The sequence below is a fragment of the Heterocephalus glaber genome, unplaced genomic scaffold (genome assembly GCF_053883595.1).
Source record: "Heterocephalus glaber isolate CG9 unplaced genomic scaffold, H.glaber_assembly_v1.0 deba00000281, whole genome shotgun sequence".
Taxonomy (NCBI): domain Eukaryota; kingdom Metazoa; phylum Chordata; class Mammalia; order Rodentia; family Bathyergidae; genus Heterocephalus; species Heterocephalus glaber.
This window is the reverse complement of record NW_028258139.1, coordinates 6012062-6035360: the sequence shown is the minus strand read 5'-3', so window position 1 is coordinate 6035360 and position 23299 is coordinate 6012062. Positions and strand designations below refer to the sequence as shown.

General features: G+C 36.3%; 1 long non-coding RNA gene across 6 annotated transcripts in view; it reads left to right on the top strand.

Annotated features, from left to right (window-relative positions):
* Window positions 1-23299, top strand: part of LOC147830197 (uncharacterized) — a 65870-nt gene that overhangs the window by 20978 nt on the left and 21593 nt on the right. Inside the window, exons 3-5 of one of the 6 annotated variants that reach the window (XR_015440681.1) lie at window positions 9345-9451; window positions 10088-12061; window positions 17205-23285. The exons of 1 other annotated variant lie outside the window; for it this stretch is intronic. This is a non-coding gene — a long non-coding RNA (uncharacterized LOC147830197). Of the gene's footprint in view, window positions 1-9344; window positions 9452-10087; window positions 16990-17204; window positions 23286-23299 lie in introns of those variants that run through there. 4 more of the 6 variants (XR_015440685.1, XR_015440680.1, XR_015440682.1 and 1 more) reach the window with 4 other exon arrangements.

Sequence of the window (23299 nt, the reverse complement as noted above, 5' to 3'; positions counted from 1 at the left end):
CTCTCTCTCTCTCTCTCTCTGTCTCTCTCTCTACACACACACACACACACACACACACACACACTGCATTGTGGCAACTAACTTTTCTACCTCTCCTGATTTTAATTAGTAAAGGTGTAAGAAAAAAAAAGAATGAATTTCTTCCATGTAATGAACATTGTATGTTTCCCTGCTTACATTTACCTTTCTGACCACTTCTGCCTTTTAGTTGTCTTCCTGATAATGGTCTTTGAAAATTATTGTCTTGTACCAATGAGGCCACAGCCCTTCCCCTTTGTCTGTCAGGAGCCTCAGAACTTTCTTTCCTTCTGTATCATCACAGTCTTTCAAATACACCATTCAAAGCACATGATCACTTTTCTGTAAGAAGCAATCTATTTGCGATTCCTGTTTTAATCTTTCACCTTCCTGACTTCAAGGCAAAAATAAAAGAACATAAACATTTAAAAAGCAATTATAATGATGGATTGGTAAACATTATCTCTTCAACTTTTTTTTTTCTCATAGGATTTTTAAAAATTCATTAATTTTATTGGTACATTTTAGGTATACAATATGATGGCATTTATCATTGGGGATTTGTAGCTTTACATGATATATCTTGGTTCTTATTTTTCTTTTTGAAAGCACAATTTCTAAGCTATTTGTCAACATTTCTCTACTTTTGATTTTGATGCAATTGTGTACTTGATGTATTTGTTTTATCAACATATTCTCTTCATAGATGTATGCTAGGTTTGGAGATGCACTCTGCTTTTAATGACAGTCATACTCAAGTTATTCCAGAGGCCTATGATATAGCTAAGACTGGGAACTGAATGGTAGAATTTGTTGGGAGTTTGGGACAGCCAATGAATCTGATGATTAAAATCCTATGAAACATATTTAGAAATATGTGCAAAAACAGGTCTAAAGGGCTCTAATGAGGCTACTCCTTTTAGGTCAAATCTACTTCTAATCACTAATTTATTAAAATCTTGGTTTTGCCAACATAAAGTACTTTCATGATGATCATGATGATGATGATGAGGATGAGGATGATGATGGACATTTGGTCTTTGTTATCTCACTCAGGTCTCTGAGATATCCTTATCATAGTTTGTCTGTATTATTCATACTTTATAAGTATGTCTCTTCTTGAATTGCTAGATTCTTGAGAGAGGGTGACTTCTCTTTTGTCAGGTAGAATAAGTCCTCATCCATTCAAGGCAACTGTTCTTTGGGCCATCTAATGCATTCCTCTACCCCCAAACTTTGTAAAATACATGTGCCATTCCAGACTTCTACTTGAAACTCTGGAATTGCTGTTCAGTGTTGAAAGAAAAGTGTATAATTTCCTCACAATGGGAAAGTAGGTCACTCAGGAGTTCACCCAGGCTGATTATTTTTCCAGTCCCAGGTACTGAACCTAGGGACTTGCATTTTTAGTATTTTAAACATCAATTCCATGTGCTATTCCTTGACATATATTCTTAAGTCATGAACAATTGCCTGTTCACAATGTGCTATATACAGATTGGTCTTCTTGTGAAATATTATTTTGTTCATTATCCAACTAGATATCCTTACTTCATTGTTTAAGACTCAATTATTTCATCTGCCTGTTCTTCTTCCCTCTCTCCCTTCCTTCCTTATTCCTCCCATCCATCCATCCATCCATCCATTCATCCAATCTTCTTAACCATTTTCTCTTCCACTAATATCTCCAATGATGTGAATAAACACATAGGTCTTATATGCCTTCTTATTCCAGATAAATTTAAGCATCTGTTCTTCCCTGATATTGCTTTGTCTTGTTACACATATTACTACATTGATTGTTATATAGCTTTTGTGTCTCAATTTTTTAGCTCCTCCAGGAGTTGTGTTTATAATTCCATCACTTGACAGCATAATATTTGCATGCTAGCAGTATGAATTTTTTTCAGACTACTTCTTTCCATTTTTTAGTATATATGGGTTCTAATTTTTAAAATTCATCCTTTCAAAGCCTTTGCCTTTGGATACCTCCCATAATGCCAAATTCTAAAATGGAATCTGTTCAATAAATATTAATTGGATGAAGCATGTGTTATAAAGAGAGAGGTGTCTTTTTGATGAGTACAGTTAAGCCAAAGATTTGCTGAGTTCCATTTTTATCTCTGACACCTGTGATAAAATCACCTCACAAATTTTTTAATGTTTACTTTTCTCAAGTGGAAAGTTAGGGGATTGTGTTGCTTCATCTCTCTCATCCGTTCTATGATTGTATTAAGTGACATGATATAACATGGAGATTAACTTTTGTTATCTATCTCCTCATTTGAAATCTAAAAAGCATTTTGGAAACACTTCAAACACACTCAAAAGAAACATTTAATCATTGTGTAGTCCTAGTGTCTCTATTCATCCTAACGGCATTGCCAAATATAGGGACTAAATGTAAGTGCCACATGAAAAAAAGGATTCTTTTGATAACAATAATAGAAATTAAATTTTTAATAAAATAATAGAAATTAAATTTCTACTAAATAACTTTGCTAAGTTGCAAACTTTCCAAGTTTTACTGTCTTCCATTGTGAAGTAGGATTAGTATGTAAATTAAATTAGACATGAAAATTTCCAAAGGAAATGCCTAACACAGAAAAGCATGGAAATTTTTTTTTTAATTACCACATTGTCAATCAAATTCCAGAGAATTTCAATATATTAGCTAAAACAGCGAGTTTGCTGTTTGTGGGGTTGTTCTTAAAATTTAGGTTATTGTCTGTAATTTTCCATCTTCACCCCACCCGCATGATTACCATCCTAAGCTGAGGCACCTGTGAGGAATGCCAGAAAGAAAAAGAAAGAGAGAATATTAACTTGGCTTGTCTACCAAAGTCAAAACCACCATATGGTAACAGAATAGAGTGGACCTCAGGAAAAAATAGAGCACAACAAATGGCAAGATATCCTGGTGAGGCGTGGCTATCACTCAGGAAGAAGAACTGAATATGTTTCCATTATTTACATCAGTTCTGAAGCCTTCTTGAGTGCTTTTACCCCTATGGAAGGTGTTAACTGTCCAGGAATTTTTGCATCATAAGAATATGGGCAATCTCCTAGGTTATCATGGTTGTGGTGCCTATACTCTGTTCCCTTGGATAGTAACAGCAGTAAGAGCAGCAGAACCCCTCCCTAGGAATCTGCTCACCATGTTCAGATTTGGGTAGACTTATTCCAGAATCACTGGAATCTACCCAACCCCAGCTGCTGTTGCTAATCCTTACTTTGAAAAAACCTTAGAATATTATATGTATGTGAATGGAGATTTATAGGTTGCAGGATATAGGGACACTCCAAATATTGCCAGATATTTTATCACCACATTGTGGAAAGTCCAAAATGTAAGGGATGAAATTGTCTTCTGGACATAGAAATCAGATGTCAAGGATACATTTTCAGAGTTTTCATCTTGTTTCTTACTAATGATGCATGTGAAAGCCAGATCGCACTGTGTAAAATGTAGTGTAAAAGTATAATTGAAGTTGATTCACAAATTACTTCCTTGAAAGAGCTATCTTTTAAATGATGGATGTAAAAAAGCAGGAATATTCTGGAAGAAAGAGACAAGAAAAACCTATTAATGATATTATTAGAGTATAACAGTAATTGTGGATGCCTCAGAGGACTTTCTATTCTAGAGCTTCTTGCAAATCTACCTATAAAAGGAAATATATTGGGGCTGGGTATTTAGCTCAATAGCACTGCACCTGTCTTGCAAGCACAAGGTCCTGAGTTTGATCCCAGTACAGGAAAAAAGAAAAAAGAAAAAAGAAAAAGAAAAGAAAATGTACTACACCCATTGTATATGAGAGAACAAAATGTAAAACTATTCAAAATAATTTTGCATTATTAGTGTATTATACTTTTGCAGTTGACTAAATTGTAAAGTGAAAAGCCATTTTTTCTAATATAATTGTTTTCATTTTAAATATCAAGTAAAATTTTTTGAAAGGCTAAAAGAGTACCTTAATGGGGAAGGTAGTAGATATACGTATCTAAAAAATATTTTAACTTTCAAATGTTTTTTAATTTAATAACAATAAATTTAGTATATAATAGCATCATAATTTAGAAACTTCCATTAAGTTAGACGTTTTAAAAATATTATTATGAAGAGAAGATTTTCCTTTATTCACATATTTTCTCTGTTTTATCTCTAGTCAGTTCTCTAAGTTAATTTAATTCAAAGACATGAAGTAAGTATTACTAATATCCATGTATTGATTGACATGTACGTTAATTTAAAAGAATCCAGTGGATATTATTTTTCCTACATAGTAATTTAAAATATCTCTTCACCAGCTTTGGAATTGTTCACCAACATTGGCATAAACCAACCTTGGACTAGAATCCTTTGAGTAACAAAATAATTAAGTGTAATCTGCAAACATTGGCCTGGATGTGAGTTTGAGTAACATGTGAGATCCCACACATCCACTGGTATATTTTACAAGTGACTTACAGCCTTACCATGCCTCAGTGCAAACACCCAACTCACCAGCCTCATGACCATGACAGAAAATAGTAACACAGAAGTGAATGAGAGACATGGCAAGAGGATTTATAAATCAAAGAGGCTGAGTTTGAATTTTAAATGGGTTTTTAGAATTAAATATTTTATTTTAAAAATTAACAAATATTGTTTGTAGAGAAATGCTGTTCAAAATTTTAACAGACCACCCTTGTCTAGAATTCAGGGTCCACATATTTTTGGAGAGTGGTGAGAGTATTTTCACAGGAACTAAAGCTACTTCAGTGAAAAATGGGTTCAAGATCCTCATCCATTGTGCTGTGAAGAGGGTTGTCAGGGAAGTAAGTGGCCCCAAGCTAAGTATTCTGATGCCAGTCAGTACATTTATCTCAAAAGAGAAATTCAACTCAGAATATTCTGTTAGTTAAACAGGTGTCTGAGGGTCAGTGCCAAAGTCTTATCTTGAGGGAAGGTGGGTGAAGTGATGCCTAGGGGTGGAGGGTGTGGTTGAGAGGCCATTGTGAGGTCCTGATGTCTCAACCTTCCGTGTGTGTGTGTGTGTGTGTGTGTGTGTGTGTGAGAGAGAGAGAGAGAGAGAGTGTGTACTAGTGGTAGATGTGAAGGAGGGGAAAAGAACTCTATCAAGGTAAGTGTTCCCCTACACAGCTTTGTAAGCTGTAAAACTGAAGAATCATGGGGAAATGCATTTAGCTTTGGATCCTTTAAAAAAGAGAGCAGTAAAACCCAAAGAATGTGAATTTTGAGAATTTCTAGGATTCAGTTTATTCTAGACCTCCAGGATTGGGGGAAAAAATAGCACAGTGGTTGGTTGTGATGGTTCATCTTTATTGTCAACTTCATTGGACTGAGAGACACCTAGGACATTAGTAAAGCACTCTTCTGGGTATGTCTGTGAAGTTGTTTCCAGACATGATTGGCATGGTGTTGATAAACTGATGGGGGAGAACCACTCTGAACTTCTGGGTGATGCTGTTTAATTAGGCTAGGGGCTGGGAACTTGGATGAATCATACGTGGGAGGTAGAAATCCACCATGTACTAGATTCATTCTGCCTCTTTTACTGCTGCCATCATCTGTAAACATCAGATTTCAGCTTCTTCAGCCATTCAAGGAGTGATCACATCAGTGCCTCTCCAGGAGCTTCCAGGCCTTCAGCCTTGGGCAGGGGCTGCATTCTTGACCATTCTTGTTTGGAGGCTTTCAGCATCTTGGACCGAAAAGCTACTGAATCCTCTGGCTCTCTGGGATGCAAATGTCCATTTTGGAGAATCAGTCCTTTAATAATTATATATTCCATTTATTTTGTTCCTCTAGAAAATCTTTACCAATACAGTGGTGTATTCTGAAACTTCAGACCTAGAGCTGGTTGTGGCACTTTTAAGCCTCAGCGTTGTGTGTTAGGGAAGCTGAATTCTGGCAAGGAGGCGAAAGTAAAAGACATCATGTAGCTCCAGGATTTGATGAGTTTTAATCTTTTGAAAAAGTTACAGAAAGATTCTGAGAAGGGAAAAATGAACCCTACATACACATTCCTCAGTATAGGTTCTCAGAAGCATTTTATTTAAAGTATTAAATACAGCGCAACCTTGTTCTTTATTTTTTATCTCAATCTGGTTAGACACCACATATTGTTCACATATCTGAACTGAAGTATATAACTTCTAGGTATTCAAGTTAAGTTGCTTTAAGTAATTGGTATATGATATTGACAAAGAAAGGAAAATTCCTGAGGCTGTGTTCCAAACTGAAAGGCTAGCAAGCAAAGGGAGGCAAGAGAGGGTCAGCTCTCTGGAGGTGGGTGTTACTGCAACTGTCATGAAGGCAGGAGGCAAGTAGGTGTCTTTTTCTAGAAGAACTTCCATAAGACAGCAGGGAGTGTGTGTAAACAAACATCTCATTAGGGTGATGTCTTGATAAGGGTTATTCTTTAAGATGAATTAAGTGGTTAGTGATATGCAAAATTATAATGAGGGAGAAAACTCGGTAAGACTATACTTTAAATTTGTGTTAGAAGAAGTTGATGTTTGTTGGCAGTGGTGATCCTAATAGAAAGGAGAGAGCAGCATTTGTCTTGGGGAGCTAGGGCCTGTCCTGGATCTTGCAGCTGGTCTGTGGTGTTATCTTGTTAAGTAAAGTCATTTCACAGAACACATCAGATGGCATTCTTAACTGCCAGGCAGAAAGGCAAACAAAGACCACTTCATAGTCAAGTTGGAATGCGGGCAAGAATGAGACGTGTGGAACCAGTGGAGTGACTAAGCACCACTGTTTATCATTTGGGGCTGCCATGTGTTGCTCACAGTTGTGGGGCCCAAGGAGTCCAAGATCAAAGCTGTGGCCTGGTTCACTCTGTGTCTGGTGAATGTAAGTCCTGGCATACAGACAGCTGTGTTCTCATACAAGGTGTGGTCAAGTGGTAGAAGGTGGGAGCCGGCTCTCTGGAGCCTCTTTTGTAAAGGTGCTAATATTGTCCACAAGGACTCCATCCTCATGCTCTAGTCATTTCCCAAACGCCTGTCCCTTCATGTATTAGGGATTAAATGTCAACATATCGATTTGGAAAGACACCAACATTCAGACCACAGCGACCCCTGTCTGAGTGAAGATGCTGTTATTTACCAAATACAGCATAAAGCCTGCTCTAGGCTCTCACCTCCTAGATACAAATTGTGTAGATGCCTGTAATAGAAATGCCCTACTGACAGCAAAGTCTAGAGCAAAACCTTGATTCCTGGCCTCTTCCCTGTAATCGTCTCATTTCAAGTCTAAAACCTGCAGCAAATCCTTCCTAACACCCTCTTCCTACTTTCTCCATGGTTCTTGGTGGTGTGAAATCTCCTGTGTTATAATAACTATCCAGCAACAGAGCTCTACTCAGCTATAGATCCTTGACTGATAAACACTGGCAATAGGAACCTTCTACAAAAGAGGTCAAATACTCTCCCATGATCTTTAAGTTGTGTGGATACTATGAGGACCTCCCAAGTACCAAGAGGCCCCCAAATGTAATGATTCAGCTAAACACTAAAGAATTGTGACACTTAACACACAACTGATTAATATCACACGTTTTTAAATACTTCGTGTATATTAACACAATTACCCCCTATCATATTCCAACAAAGTAGGTTTTATTTACAGAGGAAAAGAATTAATTGCATCCAGTTTAATGCTTAATGAAGAAAATGTTACTGTTACATTCATTTATTGAATAAGCCAATAGGGCACAACTAATTCAAGAAACTCATTTACGGCCGGATATCTCATGTGTGGTTGAGTCTTGTTTCAAATCTAAAACTTTACTCCAGACACCATGCATCTAACTATTGTCCTTTAGTTCAATTTATTTATTTATTTACTTACATAGCAGGGATAGAACCAGGGCCTTTGCTCAGAACTACATCCCCACCCTTTTTATTTTTAATGTTGCGACAGGATATTGTTATGTCACTAGACTGACCAGGTTGGATTCAAACTTGTCATCCTCTTGCCTTTTGATCAGTTCTGTGTAACCATTTTGGTGAAGGGCAGGATTTGGTGAGTACCTTGTCCAATTTCATAAACAAATGTCTGAAATCCTGTTCTATGGAACTTCAAAACTCATACATTTATTCATTTAATTTTCCCTTTTTGCTTCTGTTATGCTTTGGCCTAGTTACTTTTTTTTTTGGTACCGGGGATGGAACTCGGGTCCTTGTGCTTGCACAGCAGGTGGTGAAACTACTGAGCTAAATCCCAGGCCCTGGCCTAGTTACTTTTACACCATTGTCACTTAAAAATTTATGCACCACACCTAATGCTTGAAAGAACATCAAAAGGTAAAATTGGTGACATGGAGTTCATCATGTATTCTACAACAAAAGGAGAATTTAACTGATACCTAAATGCTAAAGACAGATGAATTTGATAATTCATTTTAAATTCCTATACTTATTACCTTATAATAAGATAATAAGAATGTTTTGTGATAATTTTGCTATTTTGTGGCTAGAGAGATTGCCAAAATAAATATATAGAATAGCTTCCTGAAAGTATATGGGAATCACAAATGCCTAGATTGATGATCGCAGTGGTTTTAGATAGAGTTTATTGTAAAATTATTGTGAGGAAACATTTCTCATATTATGTGGTGCATGGTCTCTTCTCCATTTATGAAATATATTTCTCTTTTTATGCACTCCTACTACCAGTAACACATACCGGATTGAAGTAAAAGTCATATGCATAGAAAGCCTGAGGGAGCGTTGACATATTTAAGGAGGAGGACATTAAATGCCACGTCTTATAGAGGGCACTGGACAGATTTGTGGCTGAGTTCTCATTTTAAAAAGATGGGAGTTTTCTCAAATGTACTGTACGTTGTTTAGTGTGTAGATTTCAATATTTTTTAACAGAGGAACTAGGAATTATTCTCAGATGAACACCGAGCTGGGATTTTCAGATGAAATTTTAGCATAAGGCAGTTTTCTTGCACTGGTTGACATTTTTTCAAAGACTTCTTCATTTAAGCCTGTGGGATACCCTGGGGAAGGTAGCATTGGAGCTGATCATGAGTGTTATCTATAAGAACATTTGATTCTCCAGTGTTTTTCTTCATATATATTTTTTCTTATTACAACACCTTGTATTACTTTTGTTGGTTATGAATATTAGTGCTTAATTACTATATATTTATAATAAAGATGTTATAATAAGACATCTTTTTCTATACTTTCCCATATTCTCTCCTCATAGTACTGAGAATTAAATCCAGGGAGTACTGAGCTATAGTTCCACTTCTTCCCTCCCCCCAAACAATATTTTATTAACTATTCCCTTTTCACAGGTATCTTTCCAGAACTTTCAACACTATATTATTTCTTTCAAATGAGAAAATAATGTTTTCCAAGAAGTCCAGTGCTGTGATATGAAATATTTTCCTCCAATTGTATGGTAAGATATATTTTTAGCATTGTATTTTCTAAAGATTTCAGCAACATTTTCCCCATTCCAAGGTCTTCTCAGCTCCGACCTTGCTGCTTCCCTGCATCCTTGAGTTGGGATAGACTTGTTTCTGCTTCAACTCACAGAGCAAAGCAACAGTGATCTGTGTGGCTTTGGAGGCTGCCAGACAGTGCCAGGCAGTGGCCCCCTTGGTTCCCTTGCGGTGTTTCCTGGAGGGGATTTCAGCTGCCACTTGGGACACGCACTTCCCTGTTGGCAGTGCATGTGGAGGTGCTGGTTCTTAGACACAGTTATTCCCTGCCAGGCCTTATTAGTGAGTTCTTTCCTTTCACCCCAATTCCATGCATGCCATCAGCATCTCAGAGGGGTAAAATAATTATCAACTGTCTCTGATTAAACTCCTGAATGACCTTCTCCACCACAGTAAGAAAATGATTGCTTTGTCATACCATCAAGTTTAAAGCAATTTGCTATACAACAGAGGGAACTGGATCTGTTTGCTGATCAAATTAGTGAAGAGTTTAAAACAATATTTAAGCTTTTTTGGCATGTACCCTCTAGTAAACTCATAATTTTATGTTTCTTCTGAATCTATTTTAAATTTGCTGGATTTGCTCATTCCAGAAGCTGGGCTCAGTCATGCAATCTCCAGTTCTACATTACACTGGAAGGGCTCACTCCTGTGAACAGAGATGAGAACTCAGCGGCAACTCTCTGACTCACAGATCAGGCTCCCCGCTGTTTCATTGCTTCTTTCAAAGGGATCATTTAGGCAGTTATGTCAATGCTTCATGTGACCCTACCCTGTTCCATTTTGGGCAGAACTAGTGGTGTGCACACATTCTCTCTGCATGACTCATCTGACCTGAAAAGAAGACTGCCCTTCTGACTCATTGTGCCTTCTTTGCTCAGAATCTGGACTTAAGAAAAGTTTTGAATGTGATCATGACTGACAGGATGTATTGATTTTGTGCCTTTCGCCTGCCTGAAGAACAATGGCAACTGCAAGTCAGGCTTTCTCTGGGATGTTGAAAGAAAGGCAAAGGAATCATACTGGAGCCACGGTCACCATGTATGATCTGGACTCAGGTCAAAGGAGTGCCCCAAAGGCATTTAACAGTATGATCAAGTTTCCTTCTGTGGGACCCTTGGTTAGGAGTTAGACAACTAGCAATATATCCATCTGCCAAGTAAAAGCATATGTGAAAGGGGTGTTGCAACTCCCATACACAGCTCCCCTTAATATTCCAAGCCTAAGGGCAGGGCTGATTGCTGGTCTGGCCCTGGAGCTCTCATTTAGCTAGAGGCTCTCAAAGCATAATTCAGTCAGCTCTGATGGAAAATAACTTTATAATACACCAACAGTTTTAAATCATCTAGACTTTTGGATGCCACAGAATTATTTTAAAGATATGAGCAGATATGTAGGTAAACAACTAATGTGAAAAATGTGAATGCACAAATTATGACACATTGTTTGTAATAATTTCTGGGTGCATATAAAATAGTGGTAAACTAACTGTTAAATGATTTCATTCAATGAAACCACAAATGTTTAATAAGATTTTTTGTTAATGCGTATATAAATGAGAGTCTAACCATGAAACAGAAACTATTCTCAATAGGCAAATACATTTAAGACCAAGGTAAACATAAATGGATCTAGTTTTACAGGTCATTGTAAGAAGTGAGGAACTGAGGAGCAGATACAAAGATCTGTAATATCTGGTTGAAAAAAAGAGGGGGAAAAGATGTTTCTAGCACCAAGGAATGGGCCACCTAGGTCAGGGAGCGAGTGCTGCATATTCTGGCTTTGCAGGTTTCATGAGCTATGACAAGCAGAGAGAAGATATGCCACAGATTCCCTGTCTTTTTCGCTCTGATCCTCTGATCAAATGTAGTTGTAAGCTTTCTGACTGAGGAGCAGGCAAACACAGTACATAAAAGAAGTCCTTGAAGCACCCACACGCGCGCGCACACAGACACACACACACACACAGACACAAAGATTGGTTGCAGAAACAAAGAATGAATTTAAAAACCAAAGGTCTAGGACCAGCACACCAAGGGCAATGCAGTGAGGCAAAGATCTCTGCATGGGATGCTGTGATATACACAGCAGGGTGTGTTCTTGCACACGCTTGAATGATGACGGAACCTGTGATTTTTAATGATGGATTATTTTTAAATGATTTAACTCTAAGGAAATTGTAACTCTATAAATTCAACGGGAAAATAATCTCAAATCAGGATTATTAATATTGGTGAATTTTCATTGACAAAGTTAGATTTCAAAAAATTTCACCAGAGCATATAATTCACAATCAAGTCTCTTCATAAAAAAAAAAATACCAATTTTTCCTTTTCTGTTTTTTCCTGGCAATTTAATTAGCGTTCTTTCTCATCTACTCGCTGATTTTCTTGTTGCTGTTGTTACTGGGGATTAAGCTTGGAGCCTTCACAATGAGCTGTGTGCCCAATCCATTGTTTTCTTTTTTTATTTTGACACAGGGTTTCACTGTCAGTAAGCTGCCCAAGCTGGGCTTGAACTGGCAATCATCTTACCTCCAACTCCAGCGTGTATCTTCCACTTCCTTCGTAAGATAAATTATATGCATTTATGTATGTTTGTGTCAAAATGTACTGATTATAATTTCTGATATTGAATTTTCTTTGATGACCATTTTATTTCTTGAACAGGCAGTGGGATTACATGGCAATCTTAAATTATCAGAATCACAACAGTAAATCAAATATTCAGGCAAATATAATTAGACCTGTCTTCTTTACACAGGCTTCCTAGTAAGACAGAAGGTAGCTGTATATGTGAGCATCTTGTGATGTACCATGCTATGTATAAAAAGTAATAGAGCTTGAAATGCAACATTGTTAATCATGTTGTTGAAGAATTTTTGAGGCCACAGACCAGTTAGTGAACCATCTTCTGGTGCTATAAACCTGTGTATCACAATCTGAGAGACAATACCTATAGGCACCTACCACATGCTCACTTTTTTTTTTTTTTTTGGTACGGGGATCAAACTCGTGTCCTTGCTCTTGGGCAGCAGGCGGCGAAACCACTGAGCTAAATCCCGGGTCCACATGCTCACTTTTAATATCTTTTACTTTAAGACTCTAGTAACCAAGGATCCAGAGTTCACACTGAAAATGGAAAGAATCTGTGTTTAGAAGTCATCGCCAATTATTTGGGGTAATAAGTTAAGAGCTACATAGAAATATGAAATAAAAATATTCGGTTGGGCAATATAATACAAGGTCACAGACCATGCCCTGGAGAATTTTAATAAATCTACTTTTCTCCGGAGACTCCTGGTGTGGGCTTCTCCTTCTGCAGCAGGCATCTTCAGCCTGCCCTATGATATAGGTGCTTACAGCTGACAACTCACCCTCTCCAGTAGTCTCCTTAGTGTACCGATATCTGTAACTCCCAGGGTCACATGATTCCCTGACCCAAGGCCCTGTTGCCACACTGTCCATAAATATGAGAGCCAATGCAGATTCTGGAAGAAGAAAGTGAATTGTAGAATTCCAGATTCAGAACCTCCCTAAAGGGTAAAAACACGGGCAGGTTTCATTTGAGGCTAGAATGTTGATCTTTTATCATTTTTTATTCATTAAATTTATTGGTACATTTGATGTATATAATATGACAACACTCATCATTGGGAATTTGTACCTGTACATGATGTATCTTGGTTCATATTTTTTCCCCATTCCCCTGCCCTCTCTTCCACCCCTTCAGGCCTCCCTATCTACAAAGGCTTTGTTTTCATTTTTTCTTTTTCTCATATTTTTTATTTTCTCTTCTTTCTGATCTCTTATCATTTTAACCCTTTTCCTCCCACATTTTCCCTTGAGAACACTTTAGAAAACAAATGAATCCAAATATCTATTTCAGATTTTGCTTCTCAGATACCTGACATAAGACACAATTTAAAGGAGAATTTTATTCTTTATTAAGCATCAAGAGAATCACGAAAACTTTACCTTCTAAATCAAGAGAACCGTCATTCCCAGGTTCTGATCCTTTCCCAGCAGTAAGGGTGCGTTAGCTTTTGAGTATATCAGAAAGATGAATCTTATACACTGTAACATGGTCATGAGAGAGACATTCCACCACCTTTTACTTGTTGTGCTGGAGAAAAGCAGGCACTCAAAGTAAGTAGATAAAGTAAAGTTGTGAATATTGGGTGGTGTTGCTCATTACACGTAACAGATCCATAAAATGGTATATGTAAGAAGAAATCTGTTCAAAGTAATTATTACTGAAAAATATAAAAACATAAATGAAGGTTTGTAGGGGTTTTTTATGCCACGAAGTAAGAGAATATCTTTCAGAACCAAATTAACTTAGAGGTGGTTTTCAAGAGGCTAAGAGAAGTAATCTAAAATAAAATAAGCTAAAATGCATAATTTATAGTTAACCAGAAACAAGGACTCATCAAAAGAATCTAAAATTATTTCCCTTTCAATGCATAAATATATTCTAAAAGCTATTTAAGCATTTGCATAAACTGTTACATAGTTTTTCTTGAAAAAAAATGATGATAGTTAATTTTAATTACCAACATAATTTCAAAACAGAGGGCAAAGCAAAAAAAATTTATACCACCTTGAATTTTATTACTTTATTTTTCAAAGCTTTTTAATAGGTTTTTTACAGGTGTCTCTGGTGTATAGCAAAATTTAGAGGAAATTTTAATATGTTCCTTAATATCATACATGCCTAGCCTGCTCCATTGTCAAAATCCAGTATTGATTTGCTACAATCAATTGACACATAACCATCAGAGTTCATAGCTAAGAGGCCAAGGATTTAGCTCAGTGGCACTCTGCCTGCCTTGCAACACAAGGTTCTGTGTTCGATTTCCAGAACCAAAAAAACCCAAAAAAACCCAAAACGATTACAGAGTTCATAGCTAATATTAGATTTCACTCTTCCTGTATATTCTATGCATTTGGACAAAAGTATACTGTATAGTGAGAATATCTTAAGCCAGGTATTGAACATTTATTTGATAAAACACGCTTAGAGAAAAAAGAAAACCATTTTGATTTTTTTAGTTTTCGACTTCTAAAAATTAGGGAGCTTGAGAAAAATCTCAAAGAAGGTTGTGATTTTGGAACATAGACTGAACATTGGAGAAGGAAGCGTAGGGTGCTGCTTTGGATTATACTATACCCCTAGAAACAAATACATCATGTGTTTCATTTTTATTTATTTATTCTTGTTGTCTTTATGTTACAAATAGTCAGGATTTTGATTAGTTGACCAGCTGGTTGGTGTGTTAGTCAGCTTTCCATCACTGTAAAAAAATAGCTAAAATAAACTACTTACAAGGAGAAAAGATTTAATTTGGCTCATGTTTACAGGAATTTCATTCCATGATTGCTTGGCCTGGTGGCTTTGGGTCTTTAGCCACACAGTATATCATGGTGGGAATGCATGATAAGGTGCTCCTTCCTCTTTGATGGTGGTCAGGAAGCAAAAGAGAAAAGAGGAAAGGGTTGAGGTCTCAAATCCCCTTTATGGGTACAGTCTCAAAGACCTAACTTTCTCCCACTTGGCCTCATATTTTAAAGGTTCCACTACCTCCCAACCACTATTTCCCAATAATTTTATACCTGAGGATCAAGCCTTTAACACAATAATTTTGAGGGAACACTTCAGATCCAAACTAAAGCATTCTTCTTCTAAGTCCCCAAAGATCATGCCCATTTCACAATACAAAATGTTTTGAGTCCATTTCCAAGAGTCTCCATAGTTTTAATATATTATGTGTTCTTCAAAGATCTTGAGACTTAAGGTGTATTCACCAATGAACCCTTCTAAAACATAAATGCAACACATAATAAAAAAAGAATGGCAGTAGTGAATGACAGGAAAGTGTTTACTCCGTAACAAGTGGGAAGCAAAAACAAAGAAGGAACCAGGCTGTCAATATCCCCTTCAGGGTGATCATCCCAATGACCTAACTTTCTTCCAATAGGCTCCACCTCCTAAAGGACTCAGTACTTTCCAATAGCAGAAAAGGATTGTGACCAAGCCTTTAGCATATGGGTCATTACAGGACACTTAAGGTCTAAATAACAGCTGTTAACATTTTGTTCTCCAAGATTTTTTTTTAATTTCATTTTCATATTATATATGTATATTCAAATCTTGGTAAAAATGTACTAAAAATAAGGGGATGTATTTTCATCTAACTAATAAAATTGAGCTGATACAAATGGTTTTCATTTTTTTATTAGAAAGGGAATTTAAAATCAATTGCTCAGTAGTCACACTCTATTGAAATTCACTCTATTAAAAACATCAACAGAACATTAACTGTAAAAATATGTATGAATCTTTATATTCATAGTTTTCTAATATTGCCACAGTTAGAAAAATGGAGAACATTTTACCAAGTGAAAAGAGTGGACAAACAATGTCTTTTGTAGAAGATATTAAAAATAATAGTTTATGAGATATTACTCAGTACCTGACAGTTTTTATTGCAAAATTCATTGCTTCTAGGTTCTGACCAACCATAAGTGTCCATCATTGTCTTGTAATATTCATATATTGAATTGTAAAATAACCAATGCAGTTTAAAAATGAAAAAAAGTAAGTTTTAAGTATATCAGATTAAAAATATTTATGCAAGGAAGGTGACCTTTGATATGAACTTTTAAAAGCTATGGAGATCACTCTATGCACAGGAAGAACTTTTGGTAATTATCTGAGTCTGGACCATATTCTTAGTATAAAACAGTTTAAAGAAAGACAAAAAAATCTTTTTTGAGCATAAATATGGCCTCTCTGTTCTACTATTGATCAATTAACATTTTTTACTATTGTTTTCAAACCAGTGTATGTGGTTGTTTTTGTTTTTCTTTTAATTTAAGTTAAAACACATGCATTTGAGTTTATTGTATTCTTTTTCTGCTAGACTGGAAACATTTCTGATATGTTGTTAGTCACTTTAGTGTTGATCCCAGTGAGGCTGGGGACAACATAATCTCTTAGATACTGAGGTTTATGTCCTATAACAAAGACATAATATGAACTAAATGTTAAATGTTGTATTTAAATTTCTTCAAATTAGCTCCATCATTTAAAGAAGTTTATTGAAATTTCATGGGAACACTGTAAGAAAAGCCCTCTGGGGATAGTTTTAGTACAAGAAATATGTTCTTAGTTTATTGTAGGAATGAGTTTTAATTTAAAATACCTGCTATGAGCCCTAAGTAAACTCAGCATACACTATCTGTTGAAATTTCAGAGGATTTCAAGAGTGGCTTGGTAAATCATTGTATCTTTTTCTCAAAATGGTGATAAAGTTTGTAATTTTCTACAAAGTTTTATTATTACCAGCTAGAGAAAAGGAAGAAGAAAAGAGATTATTGGGGAAAAGACAGAAATTTTTTAAAAAATTGAGTTAATACTTTCAGAATTAGAATATATGCAACTTTGTAAGATTATGTTATTCATAAGATATAGCCTACCTCAGAATTTTTTTAGTAAAGATAATGAGAAAATAAAACATTACCAGTTGACAAAATCAATTTGTGACTACATTACAAAAGATTAATACACTTAAAATATAGAGTTCAAAATTGGTTACAATTTTCTGTGACTGTTTCCCTGGAAAAATTAAGGGTATTAAAAAAAAGATTAACATTGAACTGAGATGAACTACATGCTTTTTTCTTTTGTGTTATTTTCATTCTTTAGATCCAAGCTCCCACTGGAGGCCTGCCATTCCATTGGTGAGTGAGTGCAGATCACAGGGAGAAGTTGTGTGGCCCAGACCTACACAGCTTCAATAGGATCCCAGCTGGGGGTCCACCCTGACACCAGAAGCCCAGGCACACCCCCGCAGTCCAGAGGCCTGCCCAGAGAGGAGCTACATGGGCAAGAGGGCTCCTACTGGAGGCCTACCATTTGAATTCTAAGTGCAGACAGATCCCATGGAGCAGCTGTGTGGCCTAGAACAGTGTGGCTGCAGGTGAATCCCAGCAGGATCTCTGCCCTGACCCCAGAGGCTCAAGCTCACCCACCCAAGTCAAAGGCCAGCCCAGAAAGGGGCTGGAAGGCCACACAGGCTTTAGTCAGAGGCTTGCCATACCATCAGAAACACCCAGGGCCCTCCTGGGAGAAGAGTGGTACAGGCACAAAAGCAATAACCAGAGGCTCATCCCTATACCATTGATAAATGTGAGGAGACCCTAGCCAAAGCCTGTGCAGACAACAGAAACTGGGGTACACAGCCCCCAACCAAACACCCTCCCAAACAGTAGCTACATAGGTGCCCCAGAAAAAGGCATGCCTAGATATGATCCCAAGTGTGCTCAAGAATCCCAGAAGCCCAAGCCAGAAGCTCACACAGACAACAGGTCAGCACAGGGATCTAGAAGGCCACCACTTTGAACCTAGGCATGGTGTACTGGTGAGCAGCAGAGTAAAGGTTGCTCAGTGGCTTGTTGAGAATTCAAGACCACTGGGTGAGCAAAAAGTCACAACAAAAACACAGCAGGCTGCATCTGTTGAAATGAGAACACATGTAAATAAGTCCCAAAACCAGACTTCCAGATCACATAAGGGAACCCCAAAGGGCAACCAGATGGAACAATCTGGTACTTAATCACCTAGACTCCCTGAACTGGCAACGAGGGGGACCTGGAAAAATTAAATCAGTAATAATTTCTCAGATAACAGCAGAGATTGTGCCCATAGTACAAGGTATGATTAATAAATCTAGAGCAGACACAGATAAAAGAAATAGAGGAACTGAAGAATATGATGGAATCTCAACATAGGAAACAAAGGGAAACCATAAAAGAGATAGCCAGGAGATTAAAAACTCCATTGAAAGTTTACATAACAGAATGAGTCAATGAGAGGATAGAATTTCAGATATAGAAAATAGGATTGCATTAGTGACTAGGAAAAGAAAAATTTCTTAAAAATAGTAAGGGACCACAAGAAATGAATGCAACAGCTGTGAGACAATGTAAAGAAGAATAACATCAGACTGATTGGAGTCAAGGAAGAAACAGGACAGAGTGCAAAGGACATAAAAAAAACCTGTTCACAGAAGTAATGGCAGAAAATTTTCCAAATAGGGGAAAAGTACTTGGCGTAGAGATGTGAGGCACACAGGACTCCAACTTGCCATGAAAAAAAAATCTACACCCAGGCATATAATAGTTAAGATTCCAGAAACCCAACACAAGAAAAAAATTCTACAAGCAGAGAAAAGAAACCAATCACATACAATGGAAAGCCCATCAGAACCACAGCACACTTCTCAACACAAACCCTCAACTCAAGAAGAGCCTGGAGTGATGTATTTCAAGCCTTAAATCCAAACAATCTCCAACCCAGATTGATGTACCCTGCAAAACTGTCTTTCAAAATTGATAGAGAAATGATACTTTCATGACAAAGAGCACCTTAGGAATTTCACGAATACCAAACCAGAACTCCAAAAGTTTTTAAACAATATCTTAGGAAAAGACAATGAGGATCACAACCCCAGCAAGCCCTGAAGAATGAATCCATTAGCTACGACAAAAATTTAAACCCAAAGAGAGAATTCAACAAAGAGATAAAGTCATGACAAGGATAAGTCAATACATATCAGTTATAACCATCAATGTTAATGGTTTCAATTTATCAATCAAAAGAAATAGACTGGTAAAATAGGTCAAGAAGCAAGATCCAACAATATGCTGCATACAAGAAATGCACTTAATTCAAAAAGAAACTCATAGACTTAAAATTAAAGGGTGGAAAACAATACTCCATCTGACAGGAATCAGAAAAAAGCAAGAGTAGCTATCCTCTTTGCAGATCAAGTAGATTTCAAATCAACACTGATTAAGAGAGACAATGAATGCACTACATACTTGTAAAGGGAAAAATCCAAGAGGAAGAGATGACAATCATTAATATATGTGCACCAAACACTAGTGCACCCAACTATATAAAACAAATATTAATGGACATGAAAAATCATATAAGCACTAATACAGTGGTAGTGAAGGTCCATAATACCTCACTCTGACAAACAGATACATAACCTAGACAAAAAATAAGCAAAGAAATACTAGAACTCAATCAAACTCTTGAAAAAATTAACTTAACAGATGTTTACAGACTGTTCCACCTCAAAAATCAAATACACATTCTTTTCAGCTGCACATGGGTCATTCTCTAAAATAGACCACATAGTCATGCATAGAACATGTTTAAGTAAGTGCAAAGGCACTGAAGTATCCCCTGTATATTATCAGGCCATAGTGTGATGTAATTGGAGATCAATAGCAATAGAAACTGAAAGAATTTCATGAACACATGGAAACTGCCCAACACAGTGCTGAATAACCAATGGGTCACAGAGGAAATTAAGAAATCAGACAATTCCTACAAATGACAAAGCCAATACAACATATTGGAATCCACCAACACAATGAAAACAGTCTTATGAGGGAAATTCATAGCAGTGAATACTCATATTAGGAAAACAGAATGAGCCCAATTAAACAACATGATGGTGAACCTCAAGCTTCTAGAAAAAGAAGAGGGAGGACAAATCCAAAGCTCATAAAAGGGAGGAAATAATAAAGATCAGGGCAGAAATTCAATGCAATGGTGACTGAGAGAACAATACAAAAAAACCCAATGAATCCAAGAGTTGGTTCTTCAAAAGAATAATCAAAATTGACAAACTCTTAGCCAACCTTCTCAAAAAAAGGAATGAAAAGGCCCAAATCCATGCAATTAAGAATGAAAAGGGTGAAATTATAATGGACCCAGCAGAAACTCAGAGGATCATCAATACCTACTTGAGAACCTCTATACAAATAAGATGGAAAATGCAGAAGAAATGGACCAATTCCTAGATATGTGTGAATTACCAAACTTGAACGAAAATGACCTAAAGATTCTAAACAACCCAATATCAATCAATGAAATTGAAAATGCAATTTAAAAACTTACCAACTAAGAAACCCCCGGGTCCTGATGGCTTCACTGCTGAATTCTACAAGACATTTACAGTGGAACTACTGCCACTACTGTTTAAACTCTTCAATGAGATTCAAAAGGAAGCAATACTCCCAAATTCATTTCTGGAAGCAAGCACCACCTTGATCCCAGAAGCTGAGAAAGAGAGAACTAACCAAAAAGAAATATAGGCCAATCTCACTAATGAACATAGGTGCAAAAATCCTTAATAAGATACTGGCAACTAGAATGCAAAAGATCATGAAGGAGATCATACACCCTGACCAAGTGGGATTTATCCCAGGGATGCAGGGATGGTTCACCATACTCAAATCAATAAATGTAATACACTATATTAATAGAACTAAGGACAAAAATCATATGATCATTTCAATAGATGCAGAAAAAAATATTTGACAAAATCCAACATACCTTTATGATACAAACCTTTAAAAAATTGGAATAGATGGACTCTACCTGAATCTGACAAAAGCCCTTTATGAAAATCCAACAGCCAATAGCATACTAAATGGTCAAAAACTGAAATCCTTCACAATAAAATCAGGAACAAGACAAGGATGTCCACTATCACCACTTCTGTTCAGTATAGATTTGGAAACATTAGCCACAGCAATTAGACAAGAGAAAGAAATGAAAACAATAAAGATAAGGAAGGAAGAAGTCAAATTGTCATTATTTTCAGATGACATGATACTTTATTTAGAAGACCCCAAGAACTCCACCAAAAGTCTTCTAGATTTAATAACCGAATTCAGTAAAATAGCTGCATACAAGGTCAACACACAAAAATCAATAGCTTTTCTGTACACACACAAAAAAGACTCACTGAGTGAGAAATGGGTCATTCAATTCCTTTCACAATAGCATCCAAAAAATTGAAATACCTAGGAATCAACCTAACAAAAGAAATCAAAGGCCTCTTCTCTGAAAATTATAGTACTCTGAAAAGAGAGATTGAAGAGGATATCAGTAAATGGAAAGACATCTCTTGCTACTGGGTAGGAAGAATCAACATAGTGAAAATGGCCATACTTTCAAAACTGCTATATAGATTCAATGCAATCCCAATTGAAATCCCAGCAGCATACTGCACAAACCTGGATAAACAATCCAAAAATTCATTTGGAACAAGAAGAGATATAGAATAGCAAAAGCAATAGTGGGCAATAAAGACAAGGTAGGAGGTATCACAATCCCCAACTTGAAACTATACTACCAAGCTACTGTGATTAAAAACAGCATGGTACTGGCAAAGAAACAGACCTGAGGACCAGTGGAACAGATTAGAAGATTCAGAAACAAATCCAGACATACTCAGCCACCTTATCTTCGACAAAGGAGCTAAACACCTTCACTGGAGGAAAGATAGCCTGTTCAATAAATGGTACTGGAAAAATTGGGTTTCAATTTGCCAAACATTAAAACTAGACCTATATCTCTCACTATGCACTAAACTAAAATAGAAATGGATTGAAGATCTAAATATTAAAATAGAAACACTAAAACTGACTGGAAGAGAGGATAGGAAGAACTCCCGAAGACATTGGTGTAAGAAAATTTTTTATGAACAAAACCTCACTGGCCCATGAACTAGCACAATCAATCAACAAGTGGGATCTCTTCTTACTAGAAAGCTTCTGCATAGCAAGAGAAATCAGCAATCATGTGCAGAGTCAACTCACAACGTGGCAAAAAATTTCCACAAGCTGTCCCTCAGACAAAGGTCTACTATCTAGAATCTATAAAGAACTTAAAAAAATCAGACCTCCCAAATTTAAAAACCCAATCCAAAAATGAGCATCTGAAATAAACAGACATTTCTCAAAAAAAGTAGAAATAGCAAATAAATCTATTTACTAATGGGTGTGTAGGCTGTTTTCAAGATTTAGCTATTATGATTTGCATTTACATTTCTTGGTGGAATTTGGTATGTGCACATAGCACATCTTAATTATTGTTTTCATCCCCTGCCCCTTGTTTCCCTCCCCACTCCTTCCATCTCTTTGATTCCTTTCTCATTCGAACACAATCTATTTCCCTACATGCAGTTATCTGTCTTTAATTTTGCGCTATATTTTGGGTTTCTCATACAAGAGAAAACATGTAGTATTTAAGCCTGTAGTATTCCATTGTGTATAAATACCACATTTTCTTTATCAGTTAATCTGTTGATAGACATTAAATTTGAAATTTGATGAGAAAAATTAATCTACACCTCCATGAATCTTAGAGGAACTTTTAATACCCATGCAAGACATCTGCACCTCCACCTTTCAGAGTCAAATATTAAATGTCATGCAATGAAGTATAAATCAATACTTTGTATCTAGCAAAATAATGATTCAGAAAGGGAAGATGTATTCAGACTTACACAAATGAACAAAAAGAGAATTGTTCATGAGCAAATTTAGTTTTTTAAAACACAGAAAACCCCACAAAAATCTCCAAAAAACATTGTAAAGAGAGCTCTTCATGATGAAATGAGAAGACATTACAATAATTCTAATCTTTATACACAAAGAGTACTAGTGAAAATAACTGCATAGGTAAATTTTTTTTAGTATAAGTGTATTTTTGTTTATAAATATTATCCCTCCTATGTGATTAAAAAATAAGCATCACAAAGCAAAATTTGAGGATTCTTCATAGGCTTTTATAAAAAACATCATTTGTATGACAGTGTGAGGACAAAAGTAAATTGAAGGGATATTGGAACAATGTTTATTTTATGAAAATTTGAAAATAACTTGACACTAATCTAAACTAAATTATTTTTTATTATAGTACAAGTTGTAATC